At 35.2% G+C, this 22,875-nt stretch overlaps 1 long non-coding RNA gene and 2 pseudogenes across 1 annotated transcript; 2 read left to right on the top strand and 1 right to left on the bottom strand.

The window, feature by feature from the left end:
- The first annotated feature begins 11,538 nt into the window (after positions 1-11,538).
- On the top strand, positions 11,539-14,353 carry LOC120212432 (annotated as a pseudogene).
- Positions 14,354-14,674: 321 nt separating this feature from the next.
- Positions 14,675-16,695, bottom strand: LOC120212431 (annotated as a pseudogene).
- Positions 16,696-21,747: 5,052 nt separating this feature from the next.
- LOC120212594 lies at positions 21,748-22,756 on the top strand. The gene is made up of 3 exons (XR_005524716.1): positions 21,748-21,839; positions 22,439-22,552; positions 22,670-22,756. It is a non-coding gene; the product is annotated as an uncharacterized LOC120212594 (long non-coding RNA).
- The last annotated feature ends 119 nt before the right edge of the window (positions 22,757-22,875 follow it).

Genomic DNA, 22,875 nt, shown 5'->3' with positions numbered 1-22,875 from the left:
TAAATCATGTGAGTTCTAAACTACATATCACAATGAATTGGTTTCAACAATACCATTGAGCACATGCTCAATTCGCATTTATCATTAATAGGAACAGAAGCGAAAGCTTAATAACAGGAATGATACATATATATTTGGAAGAGTTTTAGTCTATTAACTTAAAATCCATAAAACTAGACATACAGCTTTGACTCAAGGAAACAGCTGGTGCTAATAAAGTGCTTGAATCAATTCTAGATGACTGCATAAGCAGGCTAACAGATTCTGATTACGCAACGCACAAATCTTAAAATAAATCATTAGCAGATTAATTGGAACTCTCGTGTAACCACAAATTCTATTTAAACATATGAGAAACTTTGCTAGCGATCAATAAGACAATGTTTTACGGGACTGAATGTTGGGTGCAGAACAAATCAGTGTGATTCACATGAGAATGCTAAATCAGATGCTATGCAACCAAAAAAAAATAGAAATGCAAGTATAAAGATGAAAGCTGACAATCTTGCAGGTACCTTCCATAGCAATAGTAGTTGTAATTTGAGTTGGATTCTAAATACAGGGGCAACTGACCATATGATATTTGATTTCCAAAGTTTAGACTTTCATGTTCCATGTGATTCTGCATCTTATCTTGTCCATCTTCCAAACGGTAAAACCACTTCTATCACCAATTTTGGTTCCTTTCACTTTGATTAAACACACCGTTACCAATGTTTTGTATGTGCCTCAATTTTCTCAGAATTTATTGTCAGTCCCTAAATTGACCAAGGACTTCAATTGTAGTATTACCTTTTATCCAGACTTCTGCATTTTACAGGATCTATCCGACTGAAGGATGCAGGGGATTGGTAGAATCTCTCGAGGACTCTATTTTTTTGATCCCATGAGTCTTGGTGTGCCTTCTTCTTCAAGTTGTAAACATGTTTCTTTGCAATCTACAGGTTCTGTTTTTGCCTCTGCTGATTGTATGGCTTCATCTGTTGAAAATAATACAAAAATTTGGCATGCTAGATTAGGGCATGCCACATTGACAAATCTACATAAAATTCCTTTCTTGCAATCTGAACAATTTACTGCTGGTCGTATTCACACTTGCTCTATTTGTCCTTTAGCTTGACAATCTGGACTACCCTTTCTTACTAGTGCTTCTCGAGCAGAAACATCCTTTGAACTAATACAGTTAGATCTATGGGGGGCTTATCGGATTTCCATTCATAAAGGGCATAGGTTCTTTTTAACAATAGGTCATGATAAAATAAGGATGACTTGGATTTATCTTTTGAAACTTAAGAGTGATGTTATAATTTTAGATGTCAACTTGAACCCCAATCCACCCTTAACTAATTATTGTAATAGTATTTCTTTCTTTTTAAAAATTCGTTTTTATATAAATTTTAGTAAAATCAATATCTAATTTCCATTATTGAATTTTTGGGATTTATAAAACATCCTCTGAAGTAATTGAAATATATTTATATTTATGATAAGACACCAATTTGTACCCACCAAAATAAATCTTTTCCATAGTTTAAAATTAAAATTAGCTCGACAACTTCACAAATGTAGGAATTAATAGGAATTGAGGTGTTCCCAAAATTTACTTTACATATGGAGTAGTTGTGGTAGTGAATTTTATGGGGTCTTTTTTTAAGTTTAAATATTGTTTACGGGTCATTTATGAAATATTTATCTTTATTTTAAGTTGCTTTAGGTATGGGTTGATTATGGTCTGTTTTATAACGTGTAAAATTAATATTTTAGTAATTTATTATTTTATGCAATTTTTTTTAAAATGAGATCATAATATACTTAAAATTTTTAAATTTAAATTAATTTAAAACCAAATCAACACGATAAGAAAATCTTTTAGAACATATTTTATTAGGTTTAAACAAAATATTATCATTGAATTTTCAATTTACATTTATTTCAATTATTAGATTTTTAATGATAAAAAGAATATAAAATTAAAAAGCGTATTGTAAGACGAAGAAGAAGAAGAAGTTCAATTATTAGAATTTTAATGATAAAAAGGAATATAAAATTAGGAAGCGTATTGTAAGACCACGTGCCATTATTTCTCTGGTTTGATGGGAAATAAAGAAGAAGAAGAAGAAGAAGAAATTAAGAAGAAGAAAAGAAGAAGAAGTTCAATTATTAGATTTTTAATGATAAAAAGGAATATAAAATTAGGAAGCGTATTGTAAGACGACGTGCCATTATTCCTCTGGTTTGATGGGAAATAAAGAAGAAGAAGAAGAAAAGAAGAAGAAGTTCAATTATTAGATTTTTAATGATAAAAAGAAATATAAAATTAGGAATCGTATTGTAAGACCACATGCCATTATTCCTCTGGTTTGATGGGAAATAAAGAATAAGAAGAAGAAGAAGAAGTTCAATTATTAGATTTTTAATGATAAAAAGGAATATAAAATTAGGAAGCGTATTGTAAGACCACATGCCATTATTCAATATAAAATTAGGAAGCGTATTGTAAGACCACATGCCATTATTCCTCTGGTTTGATGGGAAATAAAGAAGAAGAAGAAGAAGAAGTTCAATTATTAGATTTTTAATGATAAAAAGGAATATAAAACTAAGAAGCGTATTGTAAGACCACATGCCATTATTTCTTTGGTTTTATGGGAAATAAAGAAGAAGAAGAAGAAGAAGAGGGTTAAATCAAATATTGTAATCATTATTTTACTGATAATAAACTCTATATTTTTATTCTCTGGTTGTACCGCTCTTCATTTCGCTGTTTTTCTCAAAAAATCACTGGTGACCGATATATTTACCGATCTAACATCGATCAGACTATATTTCCCGATCTAACACCCTTAGCAGTAAAGCGCCCTCCTGCACCGCGCTATATGCTGATTTGGCGCCACGTGGGGTAAGGTGTGCCCCTGAAGCTCGCTTTATGCTGACATAGATATACGTGGATAAAGCGCGGGGTAGGTGTGTAATTACACCATAGGCGCGGGGCAGGGGCCGCGCCTTCCCTGTGAATCTAACACGCGTTAGGAAGGCGCGCCCCCTACGGCGCACCTTAAGTGTAATTACACAACTACCCCGACTTCAATACCCCCAAACCTCCCTATAAATACCTCCATCCTCAATCACTTTCATCACACCAAATTCTCTCAACTTCTCTCAAATACTCTTATAATTTCTTCTAAGGTATATTTTATTATATTTTTAATATTTTGTATTTAATTTATTTAAGTATTTAATTTATTTAACATTTTACTTATTTGATTTTTTTATAGATATAAAATGGCAGACGATCTATTTCGCTTGGATGCAAATCATATATCTCGACACTTTGCTGATACGGTAACATTTTAACGTTTTAATTTAATTTAAATTATTAGTAATAATTTGTTGATTTATTTAATTTATGATTATTATATTAAGAATTAATTTTTATAATTATTTAATTTTAGGAGAATGACCGTGTATTAGATCATTTTATTAGGAATCTTAAGTTAGTGATATCTAGCCGTGTCTTGTCGTATTTAGTAGAGGCTGGATTCGGTTACATAGGTAGATATCAGGGTCACTGTAAGATAGAGTCAGACCTTATTTATGCCTTAGTAGAGCGGTGGAGGCCGGAGACACACACATTCCATCTTCCGTGCGGAGAGTGCACGATTACACTTGAGGATGTTTCTATGCACATGGGGCTTTCGGTGGATGGAGATGTGATATCAGGGATCGCGCATGGTTCCTGGATTGCTTCGTGTCGGGATAATCTAGGACGTGTCCCGGAAAATTTTAACGGTGGTCGGATACCGTTAAATTGGTTAGATGCCAATTTTCGTGATTTGAGCGAGGACGCGTCTGAGGATGAAGTTAAAATGTATGCACGGGCATGCATACTGCAACTGATAGGAGGGTTGTTGATATTGGACAAATCGTGCAACCAAGTTCACTGTTTGTGGTTGCGACAACTTGGCGACTTTCATCTGGCCGGATCACTTAGTTGGGGCTCGGCATTTTTGGCTTTCCTGTACAGAGAGATGTGTCGAGCCACTGACTACAGGCGTAATGCTATCGGCGGATGTCTCCTGCTGCTGCAGTCTTGGGCATGGTATCGATTGCCCTTTTTATGTCTCGTTGTCAAGAACTCATTCGTATTTCCACTACTATTGAGGTAATTGTAAAACTGATTTCGTATATTAATCATTTTATACAACGTATAATAATTTTTTTCCTCGAATAGGTGGTCTACTGATAGGAAAACTCATCAGGAGCTACCTGATGATTTAGAAAAAATTAGGGTGCTCATCGATCAGCAGGCTGGCACACAGGTATGAATTTTAATGTTTAAAAATCGATTTTAGATTATAGTTATATAATTAGATTATTATTTTGATAAAATTATATATTTGTTTTAGTTTGAATGGGTGACATATTCTACTGATGATGTGAGGGCGATGATCCCACCTGAGTTGAGGGTCTCATTAGATGTTTGGATGGCAATAGTCCCCTTGATCTGTTATGCGACCGTTGAGTGGCACTCCACTGATCGCGTGCTCCAGCAATTTGGTTGTTTTCAACAAATTCCGGAAGCACATCGCAATATGGACGAGTTGCATAGCACAGATAGACGCGGCAATACAGATACAGATTGGCTGGTGAGGCATCATGTGTGGGTCATGTTGTGGGAGGATTGACATCAGCGCCTTCCCCGTAGAGAGCCCTTTTTTATGACCTCTTGATGGTTGCTGAGGGTTATTACGAGTGGTTCAGCAGTAACGGGAAACTGTTTCTACTTCTCGAGGATGCATGAGGGCAGATCTTTTCGCGACATCGACAGAGATGTTCACCGACACAGCACCATCGTCCCTCGACTTGTGGACAGAGAGCAGGTGCTTCTGGTTCATCCTCAGCTGCACCAGCAAGACCTTCACAGCAGCCACTGCAGCCATATATGATGTCGTCACTGCCTTTCCATTACTAGATGCCACCGCCGCCATTCCCTTACCCAATGTCGTTGCCGCCACCATCACCTGGTTTTATGACCCCGCCACTGTCACCGTCACAATCACAGATGACCCCTCCTGGAGGTTATTATGAGTCTATATTTGCAGATCCGACTTGGGGTTCATATGCTGGATATTTGGCGGGTTCAGCCTCATCACCCATGGTCGCAGTACAGACACCTCCTGTACAATTTTTACACTCAACGATGTCTGGGTTTTATGAGTTTTCCCAGTTTTCGCAGGCCGATGGAATAGTCAGTCATACACCTCCAGGGTCCTTATTCTATGGAGATGCTTCATCGTCATCAGCTCCTCATGTACCTACTCAGGACGACGACGACGATGATAATGGTGATGATGATGACAACGAAGAGTCACAACCAGTGATACGAAGAAATCCTCCTCGAGACCGACAGTCATCGCCCTGCAGAACACATTCGCGTCGCAGGCATCGATAGATTTTGTTTTTTATTATATTTGTATTTAGTTTATTGGACTTTTTAATTGTAATTTTTTATTATTTCTCATTTAATACTTACTTTATTTTGTTAAATTTATTTGACTTTTTTTAATGTATTTCAGTTAATTTTGTTTATTATCATTTAATATCAGTTATTGTAATTTGGTTATCATTTACCATTTAATACTTATTTTAAGTTTGTTGTATTTAAAATTATTTTGAAATACCAAATTATTATCAGTTTGATAAAATTTAATGATTGTGTTCGATAACTTTCTTAAGTTTGTCACTTATTATCTTTTTTATTATAATTACATATAACGCAAACGTTCAATCTCGTATTATTGTATCATTTTTTTAATCTTTATCAGCGATTATCGAATGGCATTAACTTGAAGTAAATGCAAATTGAAGTACAAGAATTATTATTTGATAAACAAATACATCATTTCCTCATCAATTATTAATTAATGGCAACAGAAGTGGACATGTTTTTCTAGTGTGTCTTGGGTTTCTACAATGCACACATCTTCTGTCTTGTCTAGATCTTTCTCGAATATCCATATTGCAATGAATTCGATTGGATTTTGGATGACCACACTCCCTCAATAAACTCGGATTTGGTACAATCGGAAGCCAATCTTGAACCTCATCAGGGTCTTTGTCATTACCTATGGGGGAAACTCAAATTCATATACCTTAAAAACTTCAGATAGTAGGTATACGGAATCCACAAAAATGGTTAATAGTCTTGACGTGTATGCGAGCAAGATGCTATCACATGAGAGCATGGATACTTCAGAGCTTGAAAAAACCCGCAGTCGCACGTTCTGTCCCTTAGATTTACTCTTAACGACACAACTTCAATCCCTTGAAGAGGTCGCGACAACTCTGTGACACGAAACATTTCATGCCTTCTAGAGAAGCTTGTCACATACATTCCATTTGATGCAGAATTTTTTTTCTGTAGATCTGTAACTAATCTAGGGTGATAAACATGACCGCCTTGCATCCAGGTTTGAGCTTGTCCCCCGAGCTTCGCAAAAAATGCCCCCAAACGAAAATATATAGTCTTTACCAAAGCCGCTACTGGTAAGTGACGTGTACCCTTTAAGGTCAAATTGATTGCCTCTGCCAAGTTGGTCGTCATGTGTCCATATCGATATCCACCATCATATGCGTTCGTCCACATTTCTTTATCGATGAGGCTGATGTAATCGTATCCTTCCTCGTTCTTCGCCCGCAAATCTTGAAGCATTGATTCAAACGTTCGAGGAAGTAGTTCGTAACCTGATCAAAAAATGTATAACTTACTAACTTGCTTTCTTTGCAAAATTAAAACGATCGAAAAGAAAACACACACTACATCAGTTTCACTTACCCATGCGCATAATTAATTAACGCTCATCATTCTTCTTGTACCTTCCATGGTAGTTCGTAGCAATGTGTCAGAGACAATGCCTATGTTGGACAAAGGGTAGTTGTCACATTGGACCCAAAGACTTCATTGCTGCTTTGATCCCAGCTCCGCGATCTGAAATGACACAGATGTTTTCCCTCGTGATAACATGTGCACATAAATTTCGGAGAAAAAAACCCAAGAATCTGTGTTTTCTACTTCAACAAGAGCAAAAGCAACTGGAAGAATGTTGTGATTGCCATCTTGGACAACTGCCAATAATAAAACATGCTTGTATTTTCCATACAAGAAAGTCTCGTCGATCTGGACCACAAGCTTGCAGTATTTGACAGTATTAACGCACTATGGGTAAGTCCAAAAAACACGGTAGAATTGACATCGATCGCGGAGAACTCGATCATTGTGGTATGCATAAGAGGTTTCGAAGTCCACAATTGTCCCAGAATTCAACCTCCGCACCAGCCTAAACCAGCCTGGAAGTTCGTTGTAAGATGCATCCTATTCGCCATGAAGTTTGACAATGACATTTTGTTTTGCCAACCAAGCTTTTTTATAGGAGAGAGTGTAGCCATACTGCGATTGTTAGGGCTGAGCAACGAAACCGAGAAAACCGAAAAATCGACACGAACCGAGTAAAACGGTTCGGTTCGGTTCGGTTCGGTTTGGCTTTAAACGGTTCAGTTTTTGGTTCGGTTTAAAGGCTTCATTTTTATGATTCGGTTCGGTTCGGGTTTTCCATATGGAACCCATTTTTTCCATATTGAACCGAATAGGCAATTTTTGTAAAAAAATTTATAGTTTCAAGTGATTTTTTCATTGAAAAACCGAAAAACCGAACCGAATCAAACCGAAAAACCAGAACCGTTAAAAAAACCGAACCGAACCGATAAAACCGGTTTTGGTTTTTTCGGTTTTTTAACTATTCGGTTTCGGTTTAAATATTGAAAAACCGTTTATTTCGGTTCGGTTCAATTTTTGGTAAAAAACCGAACCGAACCGAACCGAATACACCCCTAGCAATTGTATAGCTGAAATCAACACATCAACAACTATATGAGAGCTTGCTTTTACCATGGGCATGATGGCTTGGCATATCACTTCAGAGTCCAAGTTGGGATGATCTTGGTTGATCCCTCCAGCACAACATATGTGAGGATCGTTGTATACTGTTAGTTCCCATATGTTATTTTCCTCTTCCTTTTCGAAACGCGAACCATCCAATTGCATCCATTTTCGCGTCGGGCACAATAGCATACATATTTTTCGGTCATGGATCGGTTAACTTTGGACTGAACATAATTACGGATATTGTAATTTTTTATAGCCATCATCGCTTCTTCTTTGCTTGAAACTCCATGCCTAAAGAACTCGCCATATTTATTGATGAGTAATATCCATAGTCACCGAGATTAGGCATATCCACAAATTCTGGCCCGTACATTGCACCATAATTAGCTTCATACATGTGTGCAGGAGGGTCAGTTTGTGCCACATTTCCTGGAACTTCATCATCATCGGAGTTGAATTGCGGTGATTATGGGTGATGAAGAATAGTCCAGTCTCCAGCACCATCCGCACCAGGCTCACGAAGCGGTTCTTCTGGTGGAGATGATGGTTCCTCCATGCGCTCCACATTTAGGTCGAATAACCTACTACTTGCACGATTTCCCCTTGAACTATAAGGCATATCGACATTGAGATCGAAAAAGCTCGCAGTCGAATGCTTCCCTCTAGAGCTTGAAGCCATTGTGTCAAATGGAAACTGCACAGATGGTTGTGTCGATGGCATCTCCATATTAAGGTCAAACGGATTTGCGATGAATACATTCCCCTTGAACTGGACGCGATGTTGCCATACGGATTGTTTGTCGACCCACTCGGTATATATTGTAAGGAGTTGCGGATGAATGTCTCCCCATTATGGCATTAAAAATCATTACACATAATGTCGTCGGGCTGTGTCAACTTGTTCAGCCAACCCATAGTGGGAGCTTAATGATGACCCGAACGGCACACACTTAAATAAAATTTGCATACATCTCAATATCGGCGTTGAATAATTACTTTGAGTTTCAACCATCATTTCAACATCATCATTGTTCAAAAGTTCGAACGCTGTATAAGTTAATGGCAACAATGATGTTGGAAATATGTACTGCAACAACATTCTTCTCTACTTCAAACATGAATCTTCCTCGAAATCTTCGTTATCAACTCCTCAAGAGTATGTTCTCTTCAATGATATTTAAAACACTCATTTGATACGAAAACAATGTCGGTTTCATCTTCTCGAATTTTCCCATCATATAAACAATAGCTAAAAGTCGCGCCATTCTTTGAGTTTAAAAGTACGACAATATTATATCTGCAAAAAAACAACTGAAACAATGTTGATTAAATAAATAATATATGAACGAAAATATAACAGAATAAAATTTCTACACATAAACGTAAATAATTTAAATAATATAATTTTATATTATTACCTGTACTGCAAAATTATTTCGACGTATATTCCCGCTTTCTAATTTTTACAAAACAGAAATTAATTGACAAAATTGTATAATATTTTTTTCAAATAATCATAATAAATAATAATATAATAACAAATTATCACAAAATTACCTATAAAGAAAAATCGAACGAACTTCTGAATAAAATATGAGAAAATTGTCAGAATTATTGACTCGTTGACGGAATTGATATTAATTTATAAGTTGAGATGAGAGATGTCAGGAACTAATCGGAGAAGGGTATTTATAGTCGGGAAAAGTTACAAGGCGTGGTACCTGCACCGCGCCTTATATAATTATATCAATTAAAGGTATGGCGCGGCCCCTGCCCCGCGCTATATATAAATCAGAATTAAAGGTAAGGCGCGGCCCCTGCCCCACGCTATAACCCCTTGGCGTTAAGGCGCGGCCTAGGGGCCACGCTTTACACACATGTATCAATGTCAACATAAGGCGCGCTTCAGGGGGCGCGCCTTACCTCACGTGGCGCCAAATCAGCATATAGCACAGTGCAGGGGCGCTTTTACTGCTAAGGGTGTTAGATCGGGAAATATAGTCTGACCGGTGTTAGATCGGTAATCAACCGGTCACCGGTGATTTTCGAAAAAAACGCCCTTCATTTTCGCACACTCGATCGCAGCCGTTCTTATTCCATGTCATCAATGGCACCTTTCTCACAATTACTTATATGTTTAAAGAATATTCATTTAGAGGTGTACACTTTTTCAATATATTTTTAAATGGTCCAATGCAATGATCATACAAAATAATGGTGTTTGACATGAGTCACAGTTTATATTTTTTAAATAAAAATTAAAATATTATTTCTTATAAAAAAATAATTCTTTGAAACTACAAAAAAATATAAATCTATGTCTTGATTCATGCCGGTGTCAATTATCTATTATCTGTCGTACAAGTGGCAGAAACTTCGATGAATTTGATCTTGTAACGTGAGTCGGTGACTATTACTTTCGACACATTAAGATCATGTCTCGTAAGAAGGTGAAGAGTTCACTGGGATTGATCTCAATGAAGCATGAGGAAGCTTCTCATTGTGAGAGGTAAAGACAGAGGTCTCGACGGTAATGGGATGGTATCGATGGAGAGGCAAAAAAATTAATAAAACGGAATAAAGGAGCTTCTATTTGTGGAACAAATAATTCTTCTTTAGATTCTTCAAACGGAATAAAGGAGCTTCATATTTGTGGAACAAATAATTCTTCTTTAGATCTTCACTTTTCTTTTCCTTATCCATCTTCTTTCCTTCTATTTCCTTCTACTCCATTGATGGAAGTTGAACTGTTGTAATTTAAAGAGATGGTTGATAGTGGATTCCGTGATGGTGGATAGGTGTTCATCGAAGATGACGGTTGATGGTGGTAATGGACATTGAGTAGAGATTTAGGTGTATTTGAGGATTTTATGATATTTAAGTGTTTTGTGAAAAATATATGAGATTTTTCTAAAACAATTTATAAATTTTACTTTTTTGAAAATAAAGAAAAATAAAATTTAGGTCACGTGTTAAACACTAATTGATTGATTAGTTTTTAATCATTTTCTAATGACCGTTACATGGTATGTATTTGAAAAGATTAATATTGAAAACATAAACAACTACTTTAAACTAAAAAAAATGTTCAAAAATTATAATTTAAACCTCCCATTAAGTAAAAGGCCTGTCATCAGGTGAATTGAACACTCAATTCAAATATTTATTAAACATTTAATATGAAATGTGTAATGTTGATATTATCAAAACTTCAACTTAAAAAGGATCCAAAAAAATATATAATACAAAATTCTAAAGTCAAGGAGAATTTTGCAACTTTGATCTTTCTTGAAGAAAACAATTAACCGATAAGTAAATGAATATGTACTAACATGGGCAAGGCCGATATGTGGTTACACTGATGTGGTAGGTTGTTGGAACTCTACTCTTCGTCTGTTCTGTTCTTTTCAGTTCATTCCCCCTCAGAAATTTGCAATTTCTTCTTTTCAATCCCAAAACATGACTAAAACTCAGCCATGAAACAGTGAAAGAAAAAAAACATACATGACCTTCTTCAAAGCTTCAACTCTCAGCTCTTCCTTGTCATCATCAACCCATGCTTTTTACAGGCTGTTTTGATTGGTTCCTTCTCCAAAATGGATTTTGGGGTTCCGGGATCGGATGCTACATCTCAAACTCAGCCTAAGCTGGTTGGATCTGGGTTTCCCAAGCAGGACAGATCTTGTGCGTCAACCGAAGATCACTGGAAATGTTCAAAGTTGCAAAGAACTGATGGTTTGTTAACTCCCAAGACAATGCCATTGCATCAAGGCACTCCTTTGTTGAGATCTAATTCTTTGGTCTCAGCTGACTCTGGTGGCCAGCAAGAGCATATGCTGAGCTTCTCCTCACTCAAATCTGAAGCTCCTTTCAGCAACAAAAATGGTGACTTTTCGGAGATAAGTGCACTAAACAGTGTAAGTTGCAAAGACTGATGGTTGTTAACTCCCAAGACAATGCCATGCATCAAGGCACTCCTTTGTTGAGATCTAATTCTTTGGTCTCAGCTGACTCTGGTGGCCAGCATAGCATCTGAGCTTCTCCTCACTCAAATCTGAAGCTCCTTTCAGCAACAAAAATGGTGACTTTCGGAGATAAGTGCACTAAACAGTGGCTTTTCTTATTATCGCCATACACCCTCCACATATGCTAGAAATCCAGGTAACCGAAAAAGATTGGTTCTTTGGGATGATGAGGTTTTGGGGTATGAGATTTAGGCAGCACTCTGTGCAAAAAAGGGTCTTTATTTACTAGAAATTCACGATTTTTGCTTGCATCATATGTTAATGTTTGTGGTATGTGGATGTTCAATGATGTTTCAGGCAAAGTTAAGACTTCTCAATGTTGTGTGCTTTCAGGTTATGGTTGTGGAAGCTCTAATGCAAGCATGCATGAGGCTTCTAGAGGACCATAACTCCATCTCAGTTGACCGAGTTGCAAACATCAGCATTGATCTACAAATACATCACTGTAATGTGGCAGTGCCTTCCAATTTGATCATCCCTCTCAAGAAAACACTTTATCCTTATGGCTTCACCAGCTCATCTGCTGGATCTTTGCCCCCAAATTCATGTATGTTTCTTTGAAATTACGTTACTTTTTTTTTACTCCATTTGAGTTTTGAAGTGCCTGCTGGTGTTCTTGTTTGGTGTATATAATAATTTCATATCCTGAATTACTTTGCTGTTTGTAACAGGGAATTTTGGATTTTGCAGTGATCTCAAAATTTTCTGTTTCTCTTTATTTGAAAAGTAATTTTGGTTAAAAAGTAACAATGGGGTTGATGTTAAATCCTTTTCCTTTTTGTTTGGTCGTCTTTATTATTGATCATTGTGTGTGTGCGTTTTCTCTGGTTTATAGCATATATATATGTGTGTGTAGTGGGATGGGGCTCTTTCCATCTGGGGTACTCAGGCAGCGCTGACCCTGAGCCGGGGAGGTGTCGCCGGACAGATGGAAAGAAATGGTGGTGCTCTAGGGACGCTGTTGCCGACCAAAAGTATTGTGAAAGGCACATAACAGGGGCCGCCATCGTTCAAGAAAGCCTGTGGAAGGCCAGACTGGCCATGCCCCCTCTGGGACCACTAATCCAAAGGTGGTGCCGATGTCTTCCCCTTTATCGGCATCGCTGATAACTGGCGGAGGTGCATCCAGTTGCCTCAAAATCTCACAGCAGCAGCGGTTTAAGAACTTGCAATCTGGTGCTACCAATCATTCTCCGAAACACAATTGTTAACAGGTAAAAATTGTGTTCATTAATTCGAGATTGCTTAGTTGCTTGCATTCGTATAATTCGGTTAGTAATTTTTTAGATGGTATTGCTTTGAACAGTTTGAGTAGGGATACGTTCTGCTCTTTTCTTTTCTCTTTAAAGTAGACCCCATTGTTTCCTCATTACTTTGGTGACATTGACAACACCTTCAGGAGCATTTTTCTTGCATCTTCTGCGTTCCATTGATACGACTTTGGTAATTTGGATATATTAGTGATTAAAATTGATGTTTTGATCTTTTAATCATGTTCGTTATGATCGGTTTCCGTATTTCTACTGTATTTAAGTTTTTCTAAACGAAGAATATTTGTGCAGCAGGATACAGGATCCACGAGCGTTGTCTGTGATGTCTTCCACCGCCAACATGAAATCAACAACTCCACATTTACCATTACGAAGCAAGGTGCTCCGTCTGCAGAATCCTCTCAATCAGATTTCGGACATGTCGCCTTTGATTCTCTCGTTAATCTCACGCATGGAAGCTTGAACATGGATTCTAAAGAGTATGGTCATCTCCTAGACTTCACTACTGATCAAGAAACCCAAGACCAAAATCTGCATCACAGATTCATCGATGACTGGCCCAAGGACGTTATTACTTGGCCAGGGGAGTTGAGATCGGACTGGACCAAACTTTCTATGTCTAATCCTATGACATCTTCTGAGTTCTCATCATCCTCGTCCTCGCCTGCAAGAGAAGCTTGCCCTTTCGCCTCTTAGTCTATCTCGCGAATTTGGTACGGTAGGAGCAGTGACATGGTGAACCGAAGCAAAATCAAGCTTTCTGGATACCGATATCTTGGGGAAGTTCAATGGGAGGCCCTTTAGGAGGTCATAACCAACAGCGCAAGCAATGTGGGTAGCTGCAAGAACTCATCCCAGCTTAGCTTCATATCTGAAGGTTGGTCCGGCAGTCCGCATTCAAGATCTCCTCTGCTAACAGGCATGTTTCAGACAACACCTTTCGGATCACTTTCGAATAGCAGTTCAGGGAGCAGTCCGATATCTGAGAATAAGAAGCTCCACGATGGTTCAAGCCTTTGTGACGATGTGCTCGGCTCAACCCTTGTAAGTTCTGCCTTGATCCTCTCCATAATCCGTAGCTAATAATTTAAGCTAGAGAAGGACGGAAACTTAAGGGGGGGGGGGGGAACAGCTTTTATTCCAAGGATGTTTGAAGTAACTTGTGTTTAATCAATTTTCTTTCAGTCTTTGTTGAACTTTTAAACTTGATTATTCTTATATTTGGCGAAAGTAGGAAATGTTGAACATTCTCCGGTTCATTTAGATTTGTGGGTGTATGAGTAATTTATGATCAAATCAGGGATGGATAAAGAGACAATGAAGATAATTGTTCATGAAAATTTCAAATTATCATATTATATATTTTTATTAATTATTTGTTTTTACTCTTTAAAAATTTTATAAGTTTATTTTTTTTTAATATAAAATCATGCTAATCAAATTATTTGTCTAGTTTTTCCAATCATCTTTGCCCCAATTGGGTCCATTTTTTGCCAAAGGATATCTGTTTCCCATCTATTCCAGCTGGTTTCAACAATAGAGTTTCCATGACTCCAGGCAGGAGGCACATTTACTGCCTGCCCACCCTTCAGTATCCATAAATTAAATAAACATGGGACCATTTCTTTCCTTTCCCTGTTCCTAAACCCTATCGGACTTTATATTAAATTCTATTTTGACTTTTTTTTTTAATCATGCATGATGATTGGGACCATCTTGGTGCATGGGGTCCCAATAATTGGAGGGATTGAGAATGAGGCCTTTAAAATATCTGTTATTTGACACGATGGAATTAAAATGAAGAAGGAATCCGACAATAGTTGGTACCAGTATGTGCTGTACCCTACCCTACATTGGGTGAGAAAATAATCGACTTTGTCGAGTGGCTTGCTTGGTACCAGCGGGAAATGAAACACTGTTCCAGTTTGTTCCCAGAAAACTAAGCAAGCGAAAGATTGTTGGCTGCCTGCACACAGTAATAGCCATTGGAGTCAAAACTGGAAATACATGGAAGAAGAAAACCAAAATTCCCTGCTGCAATATTTGACTGAAACTGCCTTGTTTTTCTCTTTTAACTGGCTTGTTTTCTAGTCTGCATAGTTTATGAATTATGAAGTGAATAAATCAAAATTAAATTTGGAAAAAATTTCTTGGCTTGACTTGTAGTGTTGGAAACATATAAGCATTGTAATTAGAGTTCGAAGTTTGTAACAATGATGGCCTTTTCTTCCTGTTCGAAACAGATAAACATTGGGTTCTATATCAAATGAAGGGAATGTCTGATTTTATTCTCCTTAAAATATCCGAATTCAAACAGTTAGAGGTGTATAGTTGTTAATAAACTATACAAATTTTAAACAGCAGTCATTAGTCAACCACTATATTTTTCTTAAAGTTTAAAAATTCTCGATTAACTACATAGTGTTTTTTTTCGTTAACGGATTTACCCACTTCCGTCACAGAAAGTGACATGAAACCCTATAACCATGATATGTGACACGTTAAAAAACATATTTTTTTAATTTTTTGATAAATTATACTATTCATCATTCAACTATCTTCTAACTCTTATTTTAGTCATTAAAGTTTAAATTTTTTAATTTAATTATTAAACTATAGAATTGTTCTTATTTTAATAACTCAAATTTATTTTATTAATTTTTTTTGACATGACATCTATTAATAACTCAAATTTATTTATTTATTTTATTAATATTTAATAACTCAATTAATATTTTAATTGAACCAAAGAAACTGGAGCTTTTATCTCCATTAGAAGAGCCATTCACTTCTGGATCATCTAAATGCAAGTGTATGTTGTTGTCATCGTTGTTTTTCTTCTTATCTTGTTCAACCGAGTGCTTCCTCAATAGCTTAAGGAGAGAATCGACTGTTTCACTCTCTTTTCCCTTCCCCTGTGAGGCTTCAGTTTTCTTATCTTCTTTAATTGCAGCTCTTTCTTGAAGTTTAGCTTGGACCTTCATAGAAAGCTCCAATATCTCCTTCTCTATTGGACCTGGGGTTGCAGCAGCTTGAAATTTCGTGGAACCAGAAAGGGAGAGTAATGGCCCGTTTTTTTGAAGATATCATTTCAGATTCATCTATATTTTCAAGATTCTCTCTCTCCTCATTCTGCCTGTTCTTCTCTCGAAACCCATGGCTTTGCCTCGAGAAGTCAGGGTTTCTCCTGTGACCACTAGAACCTGTTCTGCATACAACATATATTCATATCGAACTACATTTTAAGGATATAATCTTCACCTGTGTGCAAATTCTGTGGTGACTATGTGAAGAGCAAGGAGGAAAGAGTCACTGCTCTTCCAGAAATACCCGAGTAGGAGCAATATCTACAGTCTGTTGGTCCATAACCTACAATAGATCAGAATCAAATGACACAGAGTTAAGAAAATAACCATGTCTGATACAATATTATCTATGGGCCTAATTCTTTACCCATAAAACACTTGTCAAAAACCCGAATAACTAAAAATAACAAATAAATAACACACCAGCAATCTAGCCAGTAAACTACCTTGGGCAAATCCCACATTACAATCAATATCAATATTCACAAAGTTGCTATCACCTTAAACAAGAACAAATTAAAATGAATTTTCAAACCAACCAAAGCATGCCTACTTAAAATAATCTTCTCCGAGACTTCCTCAAGGGTGCAATTAACCTTTTGCTCAGGAATATAACAGATTTCTACTTAGATAATATAAAAGCAAAAGTTCAACATTAGCTAAACTAATCTTCAAGATACATAGTAGCCTAAGAATGAAAACAACACTCAACCCCAAAGCCTATTTATGTTACCCGAGCGACGAAAACAACCCCAACAAGACAGGACTATCTCCTCCTCTAGCTCATCACAAATGAAAAATACTTATTGTAGATGCACAACTAAGTAACTCAGTGAACTTCTCTTTTTTTTTAAAATGCAAAAAAAAAAAACAATTAAGCTACCTTCCAGACCACAAGAATGCAAATATAAACAAATTCAACATATCAGCATGAATTAACAATAGATCATTTCACAGATTCAAGCAATGAACAACAAAATAATATAAGGATAAGATTAATACCAGAAAATTTTTAACAAAAAAAGAGACCAAATACACTAAGGTAAAACTAAAAACACTCATTAATGAAAAATGGGATGTGAGTAAAAAACACTCATTTCATCCCTTAGCCGCGAATATGACAAACATTTTATTTTCATTCTTTTTTTCTTGGGAACCAAACAAAAAAAGTAAATAAATTGAAGGGAAACCACACACCCCCAAAATAAAAAAGGAAGAGAAATAAACCATGAACGTTATTGGGAAGGTGATGAAGTGTGTGCGACATGAGTTAAGGTGGAGCTTCAAAACAAAACGTTGTTGTGGTGGTTTTGCATTCTCTTTCGCAGGGTTTCCGTGTTCTTTGTTTGATAAGGGAGTCTGTAATATCCCAAACACCAGGTTAGTGACCAAATTGTAAAACTTCAGAATTTATTGGCTAAAGTAGATAAATTGAATGGTTTAAGGATTTATAATGAAAATTTTGCGTAGGACTAAATAGCAAAGAAGGATAAATGGAAGGAAAAATGGTCATTTGACCTAGAAATAAATTAAAAATGGGATATGGTAAGGATATATATACACGTGGAGATATGCAGAAATGAAAGATTTCTACAGAAAATTCTCTCTTCTTCTTTCAGGCTTGAGCTACCATAGCAAAGGTGAGTTTTCTTGTGGGTTGATTATTCATTGAATTCAAGTTTGGTTATGATCCTTAGATGATACTTAAGCTTAAGAAAAGCTTAAGTTATCTTAAAACTATAAGATGGAAGAATTAAGGGAATTAAAGATAAGGAATTTCTAAATGAAATCTTGGAAAAGAGTTGATAAGTAGAATTTGGAAGTAAATTTGACTTGTCATCAACTAAATTAAGAAGTATGAAGTGTTAGAATTGAAATTAGAACATGTTGGAAAATTGGTAGAATTCTTGATTTCAAGATATAGGATGAAATTCTGAAGATAATGATGGTTTATATGGATATAAGTTGATTGGAGTAAGGGTAGTTGAGTTTAATGGCATGATAGGGGCTTAAAATGGAAGGTTTAGATTAGTATTAGTGAATTTCGGGTTTAAAAATGATTTCTGGGCTGTGAGTATCGGTACTACTTAATCAAGTACCGATACTTCAAGAGTAAAATAGTGAATTTTGGTTTAGGGTATCGATACTGGTCGAACAATATCGATACCATAAGCTTGAATTTGACAAAGACATTCATGGGGTATCGATACCAAGGGTACCGATACCATAAGGTTAATATCGGTACCAATTTTTGAAACAAGTATTTCGAATGCAAAATGGGTATCGATACATGGGCTTGGTATTGATACCACAACTAATGAAGTATCGATACCCTATAGGGGGTACCGATACTACTTCAAGTAGAAAGTGAAATTAAGCCTTTCTTTTGGTCTAAGAAATTAAGAATCGAATCATGATAATTGGAATGCTAATATGTATATAATATGTATGATTATAGATATCAAACACAAGCAAGTTCCGGAACAACCGCAGAGTTAGGATTGTGAGGCTAAGGTGAGTGCATACTATAGGTATAGTTCAATGGAAATAAGACTTGTGATAAGTCTATTTCCTATGTTAGTTTTCATGGTCCAATAGTTATGAACATGCATATATTATGGTCATTATAAAAGCATGCATAAGTTATATATGTTTATATGATTTGATACATGCTATATGATTTATGTAAACATACTCAAATAGCATATGTTATATGATATGAGATTGATGGTTATATGTACATGTGATATGTGACAGAAGGGAAGACATATGTGATTATAAGAGAAATGACATGAGTACATGAACATATGAAGCATAATAATAATGCCCATGTTATATGATATGAGAGCTATAGGTATAGTTGGCATACCAAGAGTCGAGGGTTACATAGGTCCTTCGGGACATATACATGAAGTCCTTCGAGACAAATTTCACATGCCCCTAGTGGGACCCTATACGAGCTATGTTGACAGTATATGCGCACAACTTCAATGTACTCGCATATCTTAAGTTCTCAGTAATGTACATGGGCCTATAAAAGATATCAAAAGTGTTTGCATTATTATATGTTATTATGTTATTTTTGTTTTGTAACATCCTCAATATCGGGTTAGTGATCAAAGTGTGAAATTAAAAAAATCAATGACCAGATTAGATAAATTGAAAAGTGAAGGAATTAATTGAAAGATGTTAGTCTAGGATGAATTAATAAATAAAGGAATAGTAAAAGGGTAAATGGGTCATTAAACATGGGGTATTGATTAAATAATTAAATAATTATGGTGGGTGTTTTATAAACCCACGTGAATCATAATTGGGGGAGGAGAGTTTCCAGATTCTCATCTTCATCTTCTTCTCTTCTCCAACGTGAAGCCCCAAGCCAAGGTGAATTTGATTTCTTTTGGTTAATTCTTAAAATTTAATTACTGTTTTGGTTAAGGAAGACTTAGGAAACACGATGGAGATGAAAAAGGCCATAGAAACTCAAAGATTTGTAAGTTATGAAGAATTAAAGATAAGAAGAGGATAAGTGAAATTTTGAATAAAGATGTATAAATGAATTTAGAAGTTAAATTTGACTTGTCATAGGTGTGAGTAAGAAGTATAAGTGTTAGAAATAAGTTTGGATTACATGGAAAATTTAGTATGATTATTGAATTCCATGTAGAGGATTGTAATTTGAAGTTAGATAAGTGTTGAAGGAGTATTAATTGTTTTAAGTAGGTGTATGTAAGTTAAGGATATGAATGAGGTTGAAATATGGAATAATTGAGCTAAAAGGAAGTGATTTTCGTGCTCAAAATATAATTCTAGGCTAAAGTGTATCGGTACACATTCGATATGTATCGATACATCAAAGGGAAATTTCCAAAAAATTATTCAGTGTATCGATGCACAGGAAGTGTATCGCTGCACCCCTTAAAATGAAAACATCGAATGTTAATATGAAAATGAAACATGTGTCTCTATGAGTATGGGGAAGTAAGTGATGTGCTTACATGATTACAAGATAGGAAATAAGACATGAGATATATGAAGAAAAAGTATATGTGAATATTTGTGAACAAAATATGACATAAGTAGTTACATGAACATCTGTGAAATAATAAAAACTATGACACTACAACAAATTTAGCAATTTATGACAAAATTTCTATATGACATTTTGTATAATGTCACAAAATATACTTTAAAGGTGACGATTTTTAATTTTGGTCGCATTTAATGATTAATGATATATCATTTATGACAATTTTAAAAAAGTCATTGATTTCCGTCACTATATGTTTGGAGCCAAAATTTGCCTCCAAAAAAATTTGGTGGGAAATATTTCAATGATGTTTAGGTAAAATGGTGACGTTGTAAAATCGTCTCCAAAGGAATAAAAGTATTAGTGACGATTTATTATTATGACGATTCGATATGAAATAGTGGTGTTAGAAATTTGTCACCAATAAACTTTATCTGTGACAATTTATTTGTCATCTTTTATAAGATATAAAAGGTGACATTTTATTTTTGTCATAAAATAAGTTTAACATGACAAAAATAATTATTTGTCACTCATTGCATATCTCTTGTTTTTTATATGACGATTAAAAAATATATATAATATTAAAACTTTATTAAAAATTACTCTTGTGAGGTGAATTGTTGTGTTATGATGTCATAGATTCTTCTCGAAAGAACTGTTATATAGTGGCGTAGATCTCCATGGAGAAGAAGTGTTGTACATATATCTCCCGTTCGAAAACCTATGCTACATAGTTTTATATATTTTTAAATATTTGAATAATTTTAAAAATAAGAACATAATATTTCATAATTTTTATTATGTTTTATAATTTATAACAATAATTAAAATTTCTTTCTATTTTTAAAATATTTTTAAAATTTTTAAATATTATAATAATATTTAATTTTTCATTTTTTAAATAAATTTCAAATTTTGAAAAAAAATAGCTTAATTGGGCTTAAAATAATAATAATTCAATCAAAATTGGGGTTAGATGAACGGTCATAATAATTTAGGACTTAATTGAATTTTATAATAAAATATTAAGGTTGTGATAAATATGAAATTCAAAGACTAAAATATAAAAAATAAAAAGTTGAAATTCTAAAAAGTTAAACCTAAATTGTTTAATGGCATACGTTGCAGTTTACTCATATTTATTTAGGATTAATGTTCTCTGTAATTGTTCAATTTCTCTGAAATTGCTAAAGGTAAAATCATATTTTATTATTGGAAATAAAATAAAATAAAATATATCTAACCCTAACCAACCCTTTATGTAGAAAAGGAATAAACCAAATTCTAAACTTCATCATCCTTTCGGTCTTCGCCGTTTGCGCCATCACCGGTGAACCATGCCTCCGTTCACGAGTCAAGCACTCCTTGTTCAATCGTGAACACCATAACATTGTGATCAGTGCCTATCCTCGTGTCATTCAATCATCTTATTTGAAGTCCCCGCCGGTGAGCTCTGATATTCCGTCCGTATGGTTTCTTATTGTAAGTTTTTGTCTTGTATTCTGGTATTACTTAATTGATATGATATTTTTTTCTTATGGAAAAACTGTTTACAATGGTTCATCAATGGACAAATCGTTGTGGAATCTGAATAACTACGCCTTCACTTATCCAAATGAGAAACTTGGGAATCAAGATGGTCAAAAAGACATTGCGGGGATAGCAACAATGTTGTGGACAATTGTGTCTAGAATTGTTGCAATGCTTTGTTTTTTCTTTTACACTTATGATACTGATTTTATCATTTGGTGTTTCTATTTGAACAAGTGATGTATCGTCATAAAAAAACATTAGCATTAGGGAAAATCTAAGTGATCATGTCTGAACAAGCTTCTTGTCTGATGTTGGTTTCTTTGAATGGGTAATACTTAATAGGTATTGTTTAATACTGTTTAATATTGTATTGTTTAAGTGATCATAACATGGAATTGAATCATCACGTTATTGGGGGACATGTGTCTTTTAAGGACATATGTTCATATATATATATATAATCATACAATTAACTGGTTTTTTATTTTTTTCTAGAAAAGGTTTACTAATTGTTACACAGTATCTTACAGTTGTCAATGTTGCTCTAGGATGGGGTCGTAATTGATATCCATGAAACCAAAGATTTCTTGGTAAAAGCATCGGATGTCCTACGGTAGATCCTCATTGTTGGAGTTGGAGGAGAAGAATTCAAAGAAATGGAGGTATTTATTATTGAAAGCCTTTTATATCCATTTAAGGGAGAATGGTTACTTCATAAATTATCTTTTTGTTGGCGGGTACTTGAGTCAATTGATTTATCAAGTTAATCTTTTTTACAGATTTTAGATGCTGACAAGGGGGAAAGACTTGAAAGCTTAACCGGAGAAGTTACTTCACTCCATATTGTTCAATTGTTCCATTTAGATATATACAAGGTAAGCCATCTACTGGTTTCAATTGTACCATGTTAACATGGATTAAAATGCTTTGTAGTTGGGATATAACAATCGTTTTTCATTGCATGTGATGAAAACGTGATTATTCC

Source organism: Hibiscus syriacus, unplaced genomic scaffold (assembly GCF_006381635.1).
Source record: "Hibiscus syriacus cultivar Baekdansim isolate YM2019G1 unplaced genomic scaffold, ASM638163v2 tig00110013_pilon, whole genome shotgun sequence".
In the NCBI taxonomy this organism is placed as follows: Eukaryota; Viridiplantae; Streptophyta; class Magnoliopsida; order Malvales; family Malvaceae; genus Hibiscus; species Hibiscus syriacus.
This window is presented reverse-complemented; position numbering and strand designations above follow the sequence as displayed.